Source organism: Chiloscyllium plagiosum, unplaced genomic scaffold (genome assembly GCF_037043375.1).
Source record: "Chiloscyllium plagiosum isolate Xiang-an unplaced genomic scaffold, Cpla_swu_hap1 HiC_scaffold_25, whole genome shotgun sequence".
NCBI lineage: Eukaryota > Metazoa > Chordata > Chondrichthyes > Orectolobiformes > Hemiscylliidae > Chiloscyllium > Chiloscyllium plagiosum.
Window position 1 is genome coordinate 3108428 of NW_028270163.1, and position 16958 is coordinate 3125385.

Genomic DNA, 16958 nt, shown 5'->3' on the forward strand with positions numbered 1-16958 from the left:
AATATTCTACAATGTTATGATACTTTATTACAGTGAGAATAGGACTACATGATGATATTCCAACAAATCACTACTATTCCACCATTTATTCAACTGGGACAACACAACGATCACAGGACAAGCTAAACAGAGGACAGCCAGAGAATTTCTAGCAGCATGGCGCTCATCCATGGACTTCATCAATAAACGCATTGACCTAGACTCAATTTACCGGCCACTACAAAACTTGCAACCAAAAGTGGCAGGAACGGCACCAAGTAAATTCCAGAAAACCCAGTATAGCAGCGCTTCATAGGAGACTCCACAGCACTGAAGATGTCACCTAGACAGGAGACAAACCGTCTGCAAATCAACTTCCCAGCTTGGCGAACATACCCACAACTACGACAACCAGTATTCGAGCTACAAATCTTTATGGAAACCTTGAACACCAGTTAGAACATTGAAGTACAGTTATCATAGAGCAACATCATGATATTATGACAACTCTATGATAATACACTGATTATGTAACGTGTACATAATTACACCAGGACAACACATTCAATAATAAGACAGCAATATTGTGGCAACACAGTAGAAAGTGATAATTCTTCAACAAACACATAAAACAATGTCTCATTACAGCATACACCACAGTATCATTTAATATATGGCACAGACAAGGTTGACAATGAAACAAATAGATTTTTACAAAAATAAAATCAAATTTCAGTCATAATAGCAAATGTAACACCAATACAAGTAATAATACAAGAATAAAACACAAGGGCTAAAAAATCTACCTGTGCCATCAAAAATCTAGTGCATCTATCCTTGTCAGTTTTGGTAGGAGAGACAAGGTTCCACTTTCACAGTAAAAATATCCTCTATCACGTTACATGGTATGATCACTGTGCTAAATGGGACAGATTTGAATAGATCTAGCAACTCAAGACTGGGCATCCATGAGGCACTGTTGGCCATCAGCAGCAAAATTACATTCAATCACATGATCCTCATTGCTCGGCATATACTCACTCCATCAATACCACCAAGCCAGGCGATTAATCCTGGTTCCACTGGCTAGAAACTAAAAATCAGATGCTGAACTAGAATGATGCTGCAACACAGGACTACATGCATACCATATAGTGGAAGCAGCAGGTGAGCTAAGTAATGCAACATCGATGGATCAGCTCCATGCTCTGCAGTCCTGCAACATCCATGATTCAACAGAATACCCATCCTGTGACATTTGGAAATCACAAACACTTAGGCAATCCCATGTACAGGAAATGTCACAGGGTTGCAAAAGTCTGGTTTTGGAGCTGGAACAGCAGTTTGGGTCATGGGGTGCTTCCACAAAGCAGCCTACTATGTGGACTGTATGTTCAGAGATTGCCACAATGCAGGTTTGGGGAAAACAGTCAGAAAGGATTTGAGAGGACACCAAGCAGTCCCTAAGAGAAACAGCAGCAGGTGCAGGAATCCCCAGAGGTGCTGCTCACAAACTGATTTTCCATTCTGGGTATGGGTAAGGAGATAGATCCTTGAAGCAAGGCTGCCCTCTCCTGTATAGTAAAAACCAGCCCATATTGCCATGGGAGGCCAAGCTATAATGGAGAGGAGGGGAGAAAGAAAAGAAAAAGTACAACACTGAAAGGCAATTCATTAGCTACAGGACAGGCAGGCATTTCTGCAGCCATCAATATGACTCCAGAATAATACCCTAACACCACCTCCCTGGTGTAGGGTCAAGGATGTCACAGAGCGGTTACAGAATATTCTTCTGGGGAGGGTGAATGGTCATGGTCCACATTGGTTCTAATGGCACAGATAGGAAGAGGGATGTGGTCTTACAATCAGAATTCAGGGAGTAGGTAAAAAATTAACAAGAAGTAAAGTAGAAATCCCAGAATATTAGATTCATTGATCGGACTTGAAAGAAGGTTCTGGTAAAAGATTTTTAACAGTTAGAACTAAATTAGAAAGAACCTCCAGAATGATAATCAGCTGAGTGGGCTGGATGTCTGCTTTGTGATGCTAACCGTGGGTTCAATTTGCACATTGGTTGAGGTTACCATGAAGGTCTCACCTTCTTGACCTTGCCACTTGCCTGAATAATGTTGATCCTCAGGTCAAATCACTACGAGTTATCTCTCTCGAAGGAGAGAGAGCACCTCTTTGGTCTGCTAGAACTACGACAAATATTATTATTAATCTCCAGATAACTCCTAGTACCAAGTTCAAGTGAGTTCAGAAATAGGAGGATAAGGCAGATGTGGCAATCATCGTTCAACCTTAACTAGATTCTGGGATGATGTTGAAGGATTGGATAATTACAAACATTATGCCCTTATGCAAAAAAAGTAATAAAGGTAGATCTAGTGATTACAGACCAGTCACTTTCACTACAGTGGGAGGGAAACTTTGAGAAACAATTAATCAGGGTAATTTTAATATTCGAGGAGAAAGTGAGGTCTGCAGATGCTGGAGATCAAAGTTGAAACTTTATTGCTGGAACAGCACAGCAGGTCAGGCAGCATCCAGGGAACAGGAGATTCGACGTTTCGGGCACAGGCCCTTCTTCAGGAATGAGCAGAGAGTGTTCAGCAGGAGAAGATAAAAGGTAGGGAGGAGGGACTTGGAGGAGGGGAGTTGGAAATGTGATAGGTGGAAAGAGGTCAAGGTGAGGGTGATAGGTCGGAGTAGGGTGGAGGCGGAGAGGTCAAGAAGAAGACTGCAGGTCAGGAAGGCGGTGCCGGGCTGGAAGGATCCGGCTGAGACAAGGTGGGGGGAGGGGGGATGAAGAAACTGGTGAAGTCCAAGTTCATCCCCTGCGGTTGGAGGGTTCCCAGTCGGAAGATAAGACGCTCCTCCTCCGACCGTCGGGTTGTTGTGGTTTGGCGGTGGATGAGTCCAATGACCTGCATATCCTCGGTGGAGTGGGAGGGGGAGTTGAAATGCTGTGCCACAGGTTGGTTGGGTTGGTTCGTCCGGGTGGCCCAGAGGTGCTCCCTGAATCGCTCCGCAAGTAGGCGGCCTGTCTCCCCAATATAGAGGAGGCCACACCGGCTGCAGCGGATGCAGTAGATGATGTGGGTGGAGGTGCAGGTGAATCTGTGGCGGATATGGAAGTTTCCCTTGGGGCCTTGGAGAGAAGTGAGGGGGGAGGTGTGGGCGCAAGTGTTGCACCTCCTGCGGTTGCAAGGGAAGGTGCCGGGAGTGGTGGTTGGGTCGGTGGGGGGTGTGGATCTGACAAGGGAGTCGCGGAGGGAGTGGTCTCTACGGAAAGCTGATAGGGGAGGGGAGGGAAATATATCCTTGGTGCTGGGGTCTGTTTGGAGGTGGCGGAAGTGACGGCGGATGATGCGCTGTACATGGAGATTGGTGGGGTGGTAGGTGGTCGACGGTGCCCTCCACCGCATCTCCTCCACTTCCCGCTCCTCCGCCCTTGAGCCCCGCCCCTCCAACCGCCACCAGGACAGAACCCCACTGGTCCTCACCTACCACCCCACCAATCTCCATGTACAGCGCATCATCCGCCGTCACTTCCGCCACCTCCAAACAGACCCCAGCACCAAGGATATATTTCCCTCCCCTCCCCTATCAGCTTTCCGTAGAGACCACTCCCTCCGCGACTCCCTTGTCAGATCCACACCCCCCACCGACCCAACCACCACTCCCGGCACCTTCCCTTGCAACCGCAGGAGGTGCAACACTTGCGCCCACACCTCCCCCCTCACTTCTCTCCAAGGCCCCAAGGGAAACTTCCATATCCGCCACAGATTCACCTGCACCTCCACCCACATCATCTACTGCATCCGCTGCAGCCGGTGTGGCCTCCTCTATATTGGGGAGACAGGCCGCCTACTTGCGGAGCGATTCAGGGAGCACCTCTGGGCCACCCGGACGAACCAACCCAACCAACCTGTGGCACAGCATTTCAACTCCCCCTCCCACTCCACCGAGGATATGCAGGTCATTGGACTCATCCACCGCCAAACCACAACAACCCGACGGTCGGAGGAGGAGCGTCTTATCTTCCGACTGGGAACCCTCCAACCGCAGGGGATGAACTTGGACTTCACCAGTTTCTTCATCCCCCCTCCCCCCACCTTGTCTCAGCCGGATCCTTCCAGCCCGGCACCGCCTTCCTGACCTGCAGTCTTCTTCTTGACCTCTCCGCCTCCACCCTACTCCGACCTATCACCCTCACCTTGACCTCTTTCCACCTATCACATTTCCAACTCCCCTCCTCCAAGTCCCTCCTCCCTACCTTTTATCTTCTCCTGCTGAACACTCTCTGCTCATTCCTGAAGAAGGGCCTGTGCCCGAAACGTCGAATCTCCTGTTCCCTGGATGCTGCCTGACCTGCTGTGCTGTTCCAGCAATAAAGTTTCAACTAATTTTAATATTCACATGGGAAATGGTGGGTTAATTCATAAGAGTCAGCATAGATTTGCTAAGGGAAAATCATAGGGAGGAGGGACTTCGGGGAGGGGCGTTGGGAATACGGAGGTTAAGGTGAGGGTGATAGGCCGAAGAGGGGGTGGGGGCGGAGAGGTCGGGAAGAAGATTGCAGGTCAAGAAGGCAGTGCTGAGTCTGAGGGCTGGGACTGAGAAAAGGTGGGGGGAGGGGAAATGAGGAAGCTGGAGAAATCCGCATTCATCCCCTGTGGCTGGAGGGTTCCTAGGCAGAAGATGAGTCGCTCTTCCTCCAGGCGTCGTGTTGTTATGGTCTGGCGATGGAGGAGGCCAAGGACCTGCATGTCATTGGCGGAGTGGGAGAGGGAGTTAAAGTGTTCAGCCACGGGGCGGTTGGGTTGTTTGGTGTGGGTGTCCCAGAGGTGTTCTCTGAAACGTTCCGCAAGTAGGCGGCATGTCTCCCCAATATAGAGGAGGCCACATCGGGTGCAGCGGTGTGGCCTCCTCTATATTGGGGAGACATGCCGCCCTCGATCTCTTCATAGCCAACTGCCGCCGTGACATTGACCGCCTCATCCTCTCCACCCCTCTCACCAACTCCAACCTCTCACCCTCAACATTCAAGAAGACATTGGATGAAAATTTGGATAGAAATGGTGTGCAAAAATATGGGGAAAAGACAGGAGTCTGGCATTAGAAAATAGACCCAATGCAGGCACAATGGGCTGAACAGCCTCCTTATATTACTCACCAGGCTCACTCAGGTGAACCCTATCCCACTGGATCATCTCCCTTCTACCCCAGTACTGGTGCCAGTGCCCTATGAACTGAAACCCATTCCACCCAAACCTATCTTTCAGTTATGCATTTAACTCCTTGATTTTATTTACTGGCTCAAGTCGTGAACAAAAAGGTAAAGGTATAGTCTCAAGAGTGAGACAGTGGGCGAGAGAAAGACTAGCCATCCAGAGTGTGGTGCTGGAAAAAGTACAGTAGGTCAGGCGGCTTCCAAACATCAGGAGAGTCAACATTTCAGACAGGAACCCTAGGTTCCAGTGCGTTCCAGACACCTACCACACTGTGTAAAAAAACTTGCTTCTTCCCTCCTTTGAACTTGCCCCCCTCACCTTAAGTGCATGTCACCAGTGCTAGACATTTCGACTCTGAGAAAAAGATTCTGCCTGTCAACCCTATCTATGCATCTGATAATTTTATAGACCTCTATCAAGTCTCCCCTCAGCCTCTGCCACTCCAGAAAAAAACAAACCTAATTTTTCTAACCTCTTAAAGCTCATGCCCTCTAGTCCAGACAGCTTCCTGGTAAACCTCTTCTGCACCCTCTCCAAAGCCTCCACATCCTTCCTGTAATGTGACAACCAGAATTGAATGCAGTACTCTAAGTGCGGCCTAACCAAAATCTTATAAAGCTGCAACTTGACATCCTGACTCTTCTACTCAATTCCCGCCCAACAGAAGGCAAGCATGCCATACACCTTCTTTACCTCCTATGTAATTGCGTGGCCACTCTCAGGGAGCTATGGACTTGAACTCCAAGATCCTTCTGTACATCAATGCTCTTTGGGGTCCTGCCATTAACTGTATACTTTTCTTTAACAGTGCTGCACCTTACAACTTCCCAGATTAAACTCCATCTGCCATTCCTCTGCCCATATCTGCAGCTGATCTATATCCCACTGTATCCTTTGACAACCTTTTATACAATCCTCAATTCCACCGATTTTTATGTTGTCTGCAGACTTACTAACACTCTCATCTACATTTTCATCCAAGTCACTTAAGGTCCTAAGTACAGATCCCTGTGGAACACCACTAGTCACGGACCTCCAGCCAGAAAAACACTCTTCCACCACTACCTTCTGCCTTCTATGGGCAAGCCAATTCTGAATTCAAGCAGGTAAAAACAATGACTGCAGATGCTGGAAGCCAGATTCTGGATTAGTGGTGCTGGAAGAGCACAGCAGTTCAGGCAGCATCCGAAGAGCAGTAAAATCAATGTTTCGGGCAAAAGCCCTTCATCAGGAATAAAGGCAGAGAGCCTGAAGCATGGAGAGATAAGCTAGAGGAGGATGGGGGGTGGGGAGAAAGTAGCATAGAGTACAATAGGTGAGTGGGGGAGGGGATGAAGGTGTTAGGTCAGGGAGGAGGGTGGAGTGGATAGGTGGAAAAGGAGAGAGGCAGGTAGGACAAGTCATGGGGACAGTGCTGAGGAAATGACCTGGGAGTTGCAGTGGGAGAGGGACTCCCTGAGATTCTTGTAAAGAGAGGAGGAAAACCTCTTCAAGGCAGGCATCCTTACAAGAGGATTCGCAGTAGGGTTAAAATCCTTGACCTATTACCTTCATCCCCTCCCCCACTCACCCATTGTACTCTATGCTACTTTCTCCCCACCCCCACCCTCCTCTAGCTTATCTCTCCATCCTTCAGGCTCTCTGCCTTTATTCCTGATGAAGGGCTTTTGCCCGAAATGTCGATTTTACTGCTCCTCGGATGCTGCCTGAATTGCTGTGCTCTTCCACCACCACTAATCCAGAATCTGGTTTCCAGCATCTGCAGTCATTGTTTTTACCTCATTGATTTTAACCCTACTGCGAATCCTTTTGCAAGGATGCCTGCCTTGAAGAAGTTTTCCTCCTCTCTCTACAAGAATCTCAGGGAGTCCCTCTCCCACTGCAACTCCCAGATCATTTCCTCAGCACTGTCCCCATGACTTGTCCTACCTGCCTATCTTCTTTTGCACCTATCCACTCCACTCTCCTCCTTGACCTTCATCCCCTCCCCCACTCACCTATTGTACTCTATGCTACTTTCTCCCTACCCCCACTCTCCCCTAGCTTATCTCTCCACCCTTCAGGCTCTCTGCCTTTATTCCTGATGAAGGGCTTTTGCCCGAAACGTCGATCTTACTGCTCCTCGGATGCTGCCTGAACTGCTGTGCTCTTCCAGCACCACTAATCCAGAATCTGAATCCAAGCAGCCAAGTCACTGTGGATTGCAGGCATCTTAATCTTCTGGATCAGCCTGCCATAAAGAAACGTAGAAGCCTTACTAAAATCCATGTAGGCAACATCCATTGCTCTATCATCATCAATCACCTTTGTCACCTCCTCAAAAGTTACAATCAAGTTAGTAAGACATGACCTACCCTGCACAAAGCCATGCTGACTGTCCTAATTAGGCCACGCTTTTCCAAATGCACTTAAATCCTATTCCAAAGAATTCTCTCCAATAGCTTCCCAACCACCAATATGAGACTCACTGGTCTATGGTTTCTTGTGGAACTTTTAAGTCAGACAACAATCACTTTTGTCTTGGTGTTTATACCATTCACTTCAACTTATTGTAATTTTGTTTTTCTTTTAATCTTTTGTGTTCTATTTTGATCTGTTACTTGTTATATTTGACCATTCTATTCTGCTCCTGAATAACTTTTATTATCTTTAAAGCTATTGATAATCTGGGGTTTCATTGTTGTTTCTTTTCCTTATAGAGTCATACAGCATAGAAACAGACCCGTTGGTTCAACTTGTCCATGCTAACCATGTTCCCAAACAAAATTAGTCTCACTTGCCTGTGTTTCCCCATATTCCTCAAACCTTGCCTATTCATGTATTTATTCAAATGCCTTTTGAATGTTGTAATGGCATCTGCATCCACCACTTTCTCATTCCACACACTGACCACTCTGTAAAAATGTTGCCTCTCATGTCCTTTTTAAATCTTTCTCATTCCACACACTGACCACTCTGTAAAAATGTTGCCTCTCATGTCCTTTTTAAATCTTTCTCATTCCACACACTGACCACTCTGTAAAAATGTTGCCACTCATGTCCTTTTTAAATCTTTCTCATTCCACACACTGACCACTCTGTAAAAATGTTGCCTCTCATGTCCTTTTTAAATCTTTCTCATTCCACACACTGACCACTCTGTAAAAATGATGCCTCTCATGTCCTTTTTAAATCTTTCTCATTCCACACACTGACCACTCTGTAAAAATGTTGCCACTCATGTCCTTTTTAAATCTTTCTCATTCCACACACTGACCACTCTGTAAAAATGTTGCCTCTCATGTCCTTTTTAAATCTTTCTCATTCCACACACTGACCACTCTGTAAAAATGTTGCCACTCATGTCCTTTTTAAATCTTTCTCATTCCACACACTGACCACTCTGTAAAAGTGTTGCCTCTCATGTCCTTTTTAAATCTTTCTCATTCCACACACTGACCACTCTGTAAAAATGATGCCTCTCATGTCCTTTTTAAATCTTTCTCATTCCACACACTGACCACTCTGTAAAAATGTTGCCACTCATGTCCTTTTTAAATCTTTCTCATTCCACACACTGACCACTCTGTAAAAATGTTGCCTCTCATGTCCTTTTTAAATCTTTCTCATTCCACACACTGACCACTCTGTAAAAATGTTGCCTCTCATGTCCTTTTTAAATCTTTCTCCTCTCACCTTAGTTTTGAACTCCCTCACTTTAGAGAAAAGACTTTGCTATTCACCTTATCTGTGCTCTTCATGGTTTTCTTGAATGCTCCAGTGAAAAAAGTTCCAGCCTATCCAAACTATTTGTACAACTTAAACCCTCCATTCCCAGTAACATCTTGGTAAATATTTTCTGATATTTTGGTGTCATCCACTAACTTACTTAAATTCTCATTCAAATAGTTTATATAAATGACAAATTAAAGTGGACCCAGTACTCATCCCTGTGGATCACCGCTGGTCACAGGCCTCCAGTCCAAAAAACAAATCCTCCCCCACCACCCTTTGTCACCTACCGTCAAGCCAATTTTGTATCCAATCAGCAAGCTCACCCTGAATCCCATGTAATCTAACTTTACCAGTTAGTCTGCCATGCAAAACCTTATCAAAAGCTTTACTAAAGTCCAAGTACACAATGTCTACCACTCTTCCTTCAATCTCTTTGGTTACTTCCTCCAAGAAACTCAATTAAGTTTGAGAGACATGAATTCCCTCACACAAATCCATGCTGACTAATCATTGTTTGCCTCTCCAAATGGATGTAAATCCTATCTTTCAGAATCACCTCCAACAACTTACCCACCACCGATGTCAGACTCACAGGTCTATAGCTCCCGGGCTTCTCCTCACAGTCTTTCTTAAATAAAGGCACAACATCAGCCATCCTCCAGTCCTCTGGCACCTTGCCCATGGCTACAAATATTTCTGCAAGGCACCTCACAATTTTCTTCCTAACTTCCCACAACATCTTGGGATACACTTGATCAGGACCTGGAGATTTATCCACCTTTATGTTTTCGAAGACCTCCAGCACTTTCTCTTTTGTAATTTGAACTTTTACAAAACATCAATATTTATTTCCATAAGTTCTCTAGCCTCCATTTCTTTCTTCACAGTAAAAGCTGACACAAAACATTCATTTAATATTGTTCCCATCTCCTGAGGTTCAACACAAAGACAACCTCGTTGATCCTTAAGAGGTTGTTTTCTGTCTAGTTGCTCTTTTGCTCTTAATGTACTTATAGATTCTCTTTGGATTATCCTGTACCTTAACTGTCAAGGCTATCTCATAGCCCCCTCTTTGCCTTCCAGATTTCCCTCTTAAGAATGCCCCTACACTATATTCTTTGAGAGTTTCATTTGATCCCAGTTGTCTACATCTAATATATGATTCCTTTGTAATATTGTCAGGAACCTCTATCCTTATTCATCCATTGTTCTCTAATTTTACCAGTCTTACCTTTCACTGTAATAGGAACATAATACCTCTGAACTTTTGAAAGCCTTTTACTTCTCAGTTGTCCCTTTACCTGCAAACAGTCCCTTCAAGTTTCCAGTTCCAGTAAGACAGGTCCTTCAAGCCTCAGTAGTCTTGCCAATGTCAATAAAAAACGTAAACCCTTTCTCACATCACTCACTGTAGGAAAGTTGAATGTTTTGCAACTTATAAGAGGCAGCAAATAGACTTTGGCTGCTGCAGGTAAGCCTGTTTATCAAGACTAAGCACTACAGAAATACTACAGAAGGGCTTTGTTCCATGGGTCAGAGACTTCAGAAATTCTCTCAATGTCAAGTTGAACCCAGTGCTTTTTAGCTACTTTTCCTTTGTTGGGAGGATATAGAATGGATTTACACTTTATATATTGTTGAAGCTCTGAGTTAAGGCTTGTCCTCAAGGATGAGTTTGACTGGTTCTCAATGGGAGGATATGCTTCCCTGACGCCCTCCCAATGAGACTGATGTTCCTTAATATAACCTTGAAATATCAATCAACCTTGTGTTATTATTACCTCAATTACTAAAATCCTTGACCAATATTAAACATTTAAATGAGACTTAGTAATCATCTCATAGGCAGACATTGGCCTCTAGATGAGATACCATGCCTTGACTAATGGTGTTACTTTTATATCTTTAGCTCCTGTATTTCTAGCAATGCTGCATTACAATCAGAATACATTAGGAAGCAAGGAGCTCTCCTAGTGTAGTGGTAGTGCCCCGACCAGAAGGCTAGGGTTCAAGTCCCACCTGTCCCAGAGATGTGCAATAACAGATTAATTAAATATATCTAAATTTGGAAGCACAATCCTTCTTGTGGGTTGAGTAATTCTGAACAATATTTGATTTGGTGCCCAAACCTATCACTTGTGAGATCAAAGACTGCTCCTCTTCAGAACTCCCTCAGGTAAGATTTCAGAGAACACCCCAGTTTACCCTGCACGCAATGCATGTCTTGCAGTACTGTATATTCTCCACTAGCCCCACACTCTTTCACAGCTTTGTAAAGTTTAACAATCAAGATCATTCTCTTTGCAGATGAAAACACTCCTCCTGAATCACAGGTATCATTTGATTTGTAACTGCTTATTCTGTGATAGACTGTTTAATTCTATCACAAAACTCATTATTACTCCTTCACCATTTGAAATCCCTAGCTTACCCTCTCCTAAAGCCAGCTCTGCTGCCCATACTTTCTGATATTTTGATAGCAATCTCTTTGGAAAATCAGGAACGGAAGGAATAAAAACACTGGAGATATTCAACAGGTCTGGCAGTATATGTGGCAGGGAAACAGTTCTAATCTTTAAACTCCAATATGATTCATCTTCAGCATTTAAAGGAGCTGGAAAATGATACTGACAGAGGAAGTGGTTTTTATGATACTGATAGAGGAAGAGGAGTGAGTGAGTGGAGCAGGTTGTGAGGGTGCCTGGAGCAAAAGACAAAGGGAATGTGAATGATAGTAAAGGCATGATAGAATTTAAAATAGGTGTAAATATGAGGTAAGAACAGGAGAAAATGGGTCCATTCTGCTGACAGCAAAGTCAGCAAGACACACAAGACATGGCTGGAGCATATAAAAAAAAGTCATACTCTGAAGTTGTGAAACTGAATATTAAATTCTAAAGGCTGTAAGGGCCTATGTAGAAAATGTGATGCTATTCCTCCAGCTTGGGTTGAGTTTCATTGGAACATCTCAACAGGCCTAAGACAGAAACTTCTCATGGGAGTGATATGATTTATTAAAATGGCAAGCTCTTGGAGGGTTGGTGCCACACATTATCCCAACAAAACTCCACTGAAGCTGGAGCAACATGATCTCATTTTCTGTTTAGGCACTTTATAGACTCTAGAGCTCAATATTGAGTTTCACAACTCCAGACTCTATCCTCCATTTTGACCCCCTCTCCCAAAAGAACTGCACTGACCATGGTTTTGTTTTTTATCATGTTGACTTTGCTTTCTGCAGAGTGGACCCATTTTCTCATTTTCATATCTATTATTTATGACTATTTTACATCTCTATCACTCCTTTACCAACATTCGCACTCCCTTTGTCTTTTACTCCGGGCACTCTCACTCCTCTGTCAACAGCATGAAAACCACCATTTTCCAGTCCCTTGCAAGTTCTGAAGAAGGCATATCAGATTCAAAACATTAACCCTTTCTTTTTCCACAGATAATACTGCCAGAACTAACGACTTCTCCAGCACTTTCTGTCTTTATTTCAGATATCTGCCATGGTCAATATTTTGCTTTTATAGTAACTGGAGGCCATTCAGCACCTCAGGTCTGTTCTGTCATTCAATTACTTAACTGTACTTCAGCCTCGTTTAATTGCTTTAGCTCTGAATTCAGTGATACTCTTACCTAAAGGTCTATTCACCTTAGATTTAAAAGTATTCCTCGCAACGTTTATGGACAACAAACACAATGGTTCGCGGTCAGCCATTACACTGAGTGATATCAACTTGTGGCACGAGTACAGAGAATATTACACCCTACCTGTTTCTCCCAGGTCAAGAGCTACTACCAGAATGAGAGAGAAAGAGACATAGCAATTTGCTTCATTCACTTCATAACCTGGAAATTATAACAGCTCAGACACAAAGATCTAACACGTACTGAAATAAGCAACAGTCCTGAGAAACAGTGTTCAATCTAAAAACCAATCAGCTCGTTTATTACAGCGAGTGCAACGGAAGATTGTCAGTAACTTGTGACTTACTATGAGGAGATTGCGTTCTTAGAAGAGTTCTCAGAATCCACTCAATAGCCAAGCCAGATAGTCAAACTGATACCTTGGCTGATCCAGCAATGTGGAATTATTTACCGGGGTAGAAAACATGATTCATTTTCTCAAGTGACGAATGACTCCCTTGTAGTTCTGAGCTGCAATCAGCTAGTTGAGCTCTCCAGCTTGCGACATACTTTCCAACGTCAGAGGAAACCACAAACTTATCTTTGCTTAACCATTCAACAGCACAGGAAATGTTCGCTGTCCAACTCTCCTGGCCCAGCAAGACAGCTAACACATCACACATTAGACCCCAGTGATGCTGGGAGGACAAATATTATTTCCTGATGATTATAGAACTTAGAGGAGAATACCCTTATTCACTATTCCTTTCTGCTCCAACCCCCATGTACTCCCTAACTCAGGCTGCCTTGGTGCCTGCTGGGGTAAAGGTCGCTGGGTATTATCTCTTGCCTTCATGAAAATCTTTCCTATGGGAAGGTAGGTTATGAATATCACCAGGTAGTTCTTCCACAATCAACATCAAGGCAGCTGGTTAATCAAAAATTGTTTGCATCACCACTTGCCTTCACCCACTATCACCCAGGAATCATTTGATTGTGATCAGGAACTTGGAACATCTTTTTCTGGATCAAAATGTAGCTTTGAAAGAGCTTCAGTGTCCCAGGTTCTTATTCCTGGTGTGGGCAAGAGAAAAGATTGCAGGGAGGGTGAGCAAATTGACCACATCACGATGGTCCAGTGTGCCATTCAAGTTGGGGGACAGAAGAGAAATATAGTGGTAATTAGAGATAGTATTACTAAAGGAATAGATACAATTCTCTGCAGCAAAGACAGAATGCTAAAGGCACTGTATTGCTTACCTGGTCCAAGGTTCAGGACATCTCTTCTGGGCTGGAGACAAACTTAGACTGGAAGGAGAGAGATCTAGTTGTTAGGTAGCAATGGCATATGTAAGACTAGCAAAGAGGTTCTTCTGAGAGATTATGAGCAGCTCGGGGCTAAATTAAAAAAGCAGAATCACAAAGGGAATAATTTCCAGACAACTACCTGAGCCATATGCAAATTGTCATAGGGTAAATAAGATTAGAGAGATAAATGAGTGGCTCAAAGATTGGTGTGGGAGAAATCGGCTCTGACTGATGGGCACTGGCACCAGTCTGGGCAAAGAGTAAGCTGTTCCTTTGGGACGGGCTTCATTCGGACCATGGTAGGACCAGAGTCTTGGTGGATCATATAATTTGGGTTGTAGACAGAGCTTTAAACTGATTGGTTCGATGTGGTGGTGGTGGTGGTGGTGGTACAGCTCAATTATATGGAAATTTAAATGATCAGAAAGAAATGAGATAGCAGGGGTACAGGGTAATAATGGAGTGACTGATAACGTGTGACAGCAAGAGTAGAAATTATATGCACAAGTGTGCAGCAGGAATTAGAACCAGAACAAGTTATAATATTTAAAAGTCAAAGTTTAAGGCTCTTTATCTGAATGCATGCATATATGTAACAAGGTAGAGGAGTTCACAGCCAAATGAGACATAAATGAGTATAGGAACACAAGTAGGCCATCCAGCCCCTTGAGCCTGTTCCACCTTTCTATGAAATCACAGCTGATCTGTGGCCTAACTCCATATACCTTAGCCCATATCCTTCCATACCTTCGCTTAACAAGAAGTGACTATGTCAGAATTAAGATTAACAACTGATCCAGCATCCTATGCCATTTGTGGAAGAAAGTTCCAAACATTTGCACCTGTGTGTAAAAAGCCTTCCTAAAATGAATGGTCTAGCCCTAATTCTCAGACTATGCCTCATAGTTCTAGATCTCCAACCAGTGGAAATAATTTATCTTTATCTACCTTCCTTTTTCCTGCTAAAATCTTGAAGACTTCAATCAGATCAGCCCTTAATCTTTTAAAGAGAAATAAGTCTAATTTCTATAATTCCTCCTCATAATTTACCTGAAGTCCAGGTCTCATTCTTATGAATTATACTCCCTCCAAAGGTCAATATATTGTATTCCTGCTTCAATTTCTTACTTTCATGTTTCCTCTTCCTTTGCATAAAAGTACTGAGACCAGTTATAGCACCATCACTATGGATCAGCTGAGAGCTGCTAATTTAACACCCACTGAGAATGGGTCCTGACGGGTCGGTCACCCATTCAGCCCTGATTGGAACCCTGTCATTAATCCCTGCAATAGAATTTCCTTCTTCATAGTTGTCTTAGAACCAATGTTCAGTGTACTAGTGACTGATGTACAAAAACCCAGTGCACGACCTCAATACCTCAATAATTTTAATACTGTGTACATATCCCAATATCCAGTGCATAATCCCAGCAGCCAATTTGTAATTCCAATACCCTGTGTATAGACCAGATACCTTGTGTGTACTCGTAATATAATCAGAAAGTTTGATCCACCTAGTCTTGATACACTAATGCAAAATAATGGTGTGTCAGAAATCAGTACACTAGCTCATACATGCCTTCTAAAATCAGATAGGGTTGGCAAAACTTCAGTTGAGGTAGCTAGGAAAGAAACCATTACTATTCTGTTAAGATAAAGATAGCTGAGAAAGTCAAATATTGCATATAATAAGCTTGAAGTATTCTTATTTTCTAAATGAACCGAGAGAGTTTAGTTTTGTTTCGGACAGCACTGTAAACTGTGTCAGGATCAAAGGTATCACCAAAGCCTGGACTAGTAGTGTAGGAAATTGGTTTGGATAGCAGAATTCTTTTGAGCTAGAGCAGCCAGATCCAGCATTGTATGTTCCTCTTTCACCATACAGGAAGTATCACATTTTCTGAAAAATTAAGGATTATTTTGATCATCGTGGCAGTTTTATTTCCTTGGTCACTGAATGGCTATCAGTCTCATGTCCCACATATAGAGATGAAGGTGTTGTACTCTTAAGATATTCCATGGACTGGATTTACAAGATATTGGAGGGAGCATACTCCAGGTCAGAAAGACTGCCCCACAATGATTCAATGTTAATAAGCTGGAGATGGGACTCCCAGTCGTCAGGGGCAGGAAGTCCTGGCACAGAAAGCACTTCAGTGCTACAGACCACTTGAATGCTTGTAGCGCCAGTTGATAGCAGTGGCCGCTACTGGGATTACAGGCAATCCCCAACATAGAGGGTAAGGGAGCTTGATTTGAAAGTGGAGGGCAGGGATAAACAGTGATGTGTGATCTTGGATGTGTAAGTGTAGTCTCTTACATAAACAACAACAGTAACTAGTGCACCCTATGGTTTAGGTCAGCTATGGAAAAGGACAAGGAACAATTCAGAGTAATAAAAATGTTAACTGGGGGAGATAATGTGTCTGGGAATCAATCAGTATCAAAGGATGGCATGCAGAACGGTAGCTGACCAGTGGGCTGCCTTTAAAGAGACAGTTCAGGCATAAACAGGGTATATTACCAAGAAGTGGAAAAGGCAGTACAAACACATCCAGAGTTTCCTGGATGAGAAAAGGAAGTGAAGAAGAAAGTAAGTATGCTGCTGAAAGTTCTCAGGTGGACAATACAACTAAGAATAACTAAAGAGGCTGCACTTGCCAGGTGAAGGACCAGTTTGCCATTTTGTCACAGACAGATTTCTGCTTTGAATGCCCATGTGTCCACTGTCCAATTAAGGACAGCAGTCTCTTCTGGTCAAATTCAGGCCTGGTAGTCCAGAGGCCTCTAGAAGAGGTGCTCAATGCTGAGGAACACAAGGGATCTTGGAAGGTAAGGTTCAATAAGAAATTTTAGAAACTCACAAGGCTGAATGTCTGACGTGAAACCACACTGGGGAGATTGTTAGCACCTGGGTGATGCCTCCTGTTTTGGCTCTTCTGACCTTGGACCCAACCTGAGACTGCTACTTGGAGGCTGCTTCCACTTAGCTGATAGCAGCAAATCACCTGCCATTGGCAAAAATCCAATGGCCAGTAATATTAAGTGCCTTCACCTGCGTAATTTGGCTGTCTAGCATTGTCT

The 16958-nt window shown here is 43.9% G+C and overlaps 1 protein-coding gene across 4 annotated transcripts in view; it reads right to left on the minus strand.

Annotated features, from left to right (window-relative positions):
- The window catches only part of unc13d (unc-13 homolog D (C. elegans)), a 198255-nt gene that overhangs the window by 161137 nt on the left and 20160 nt on the right, over positions 1-16958 (minus strand). For 3 of the 4 annotated variants that reach the window (XM_088000396.1, XM_088000395.1, XM_088000393.1), the window contains exon 1: positions 12934-13110. The exons of the other annotated variant lie outside the window; for it this stretch is intronic. The gene's annotated coding sequence lies outside the window, so the exon portion shown is untranslated. Of the gene's footprint in view, positions 1-12933; positions 13111-16958 lie in introns of those variants that run through there. 4 annotated transcript variants of the gene reach the window in all.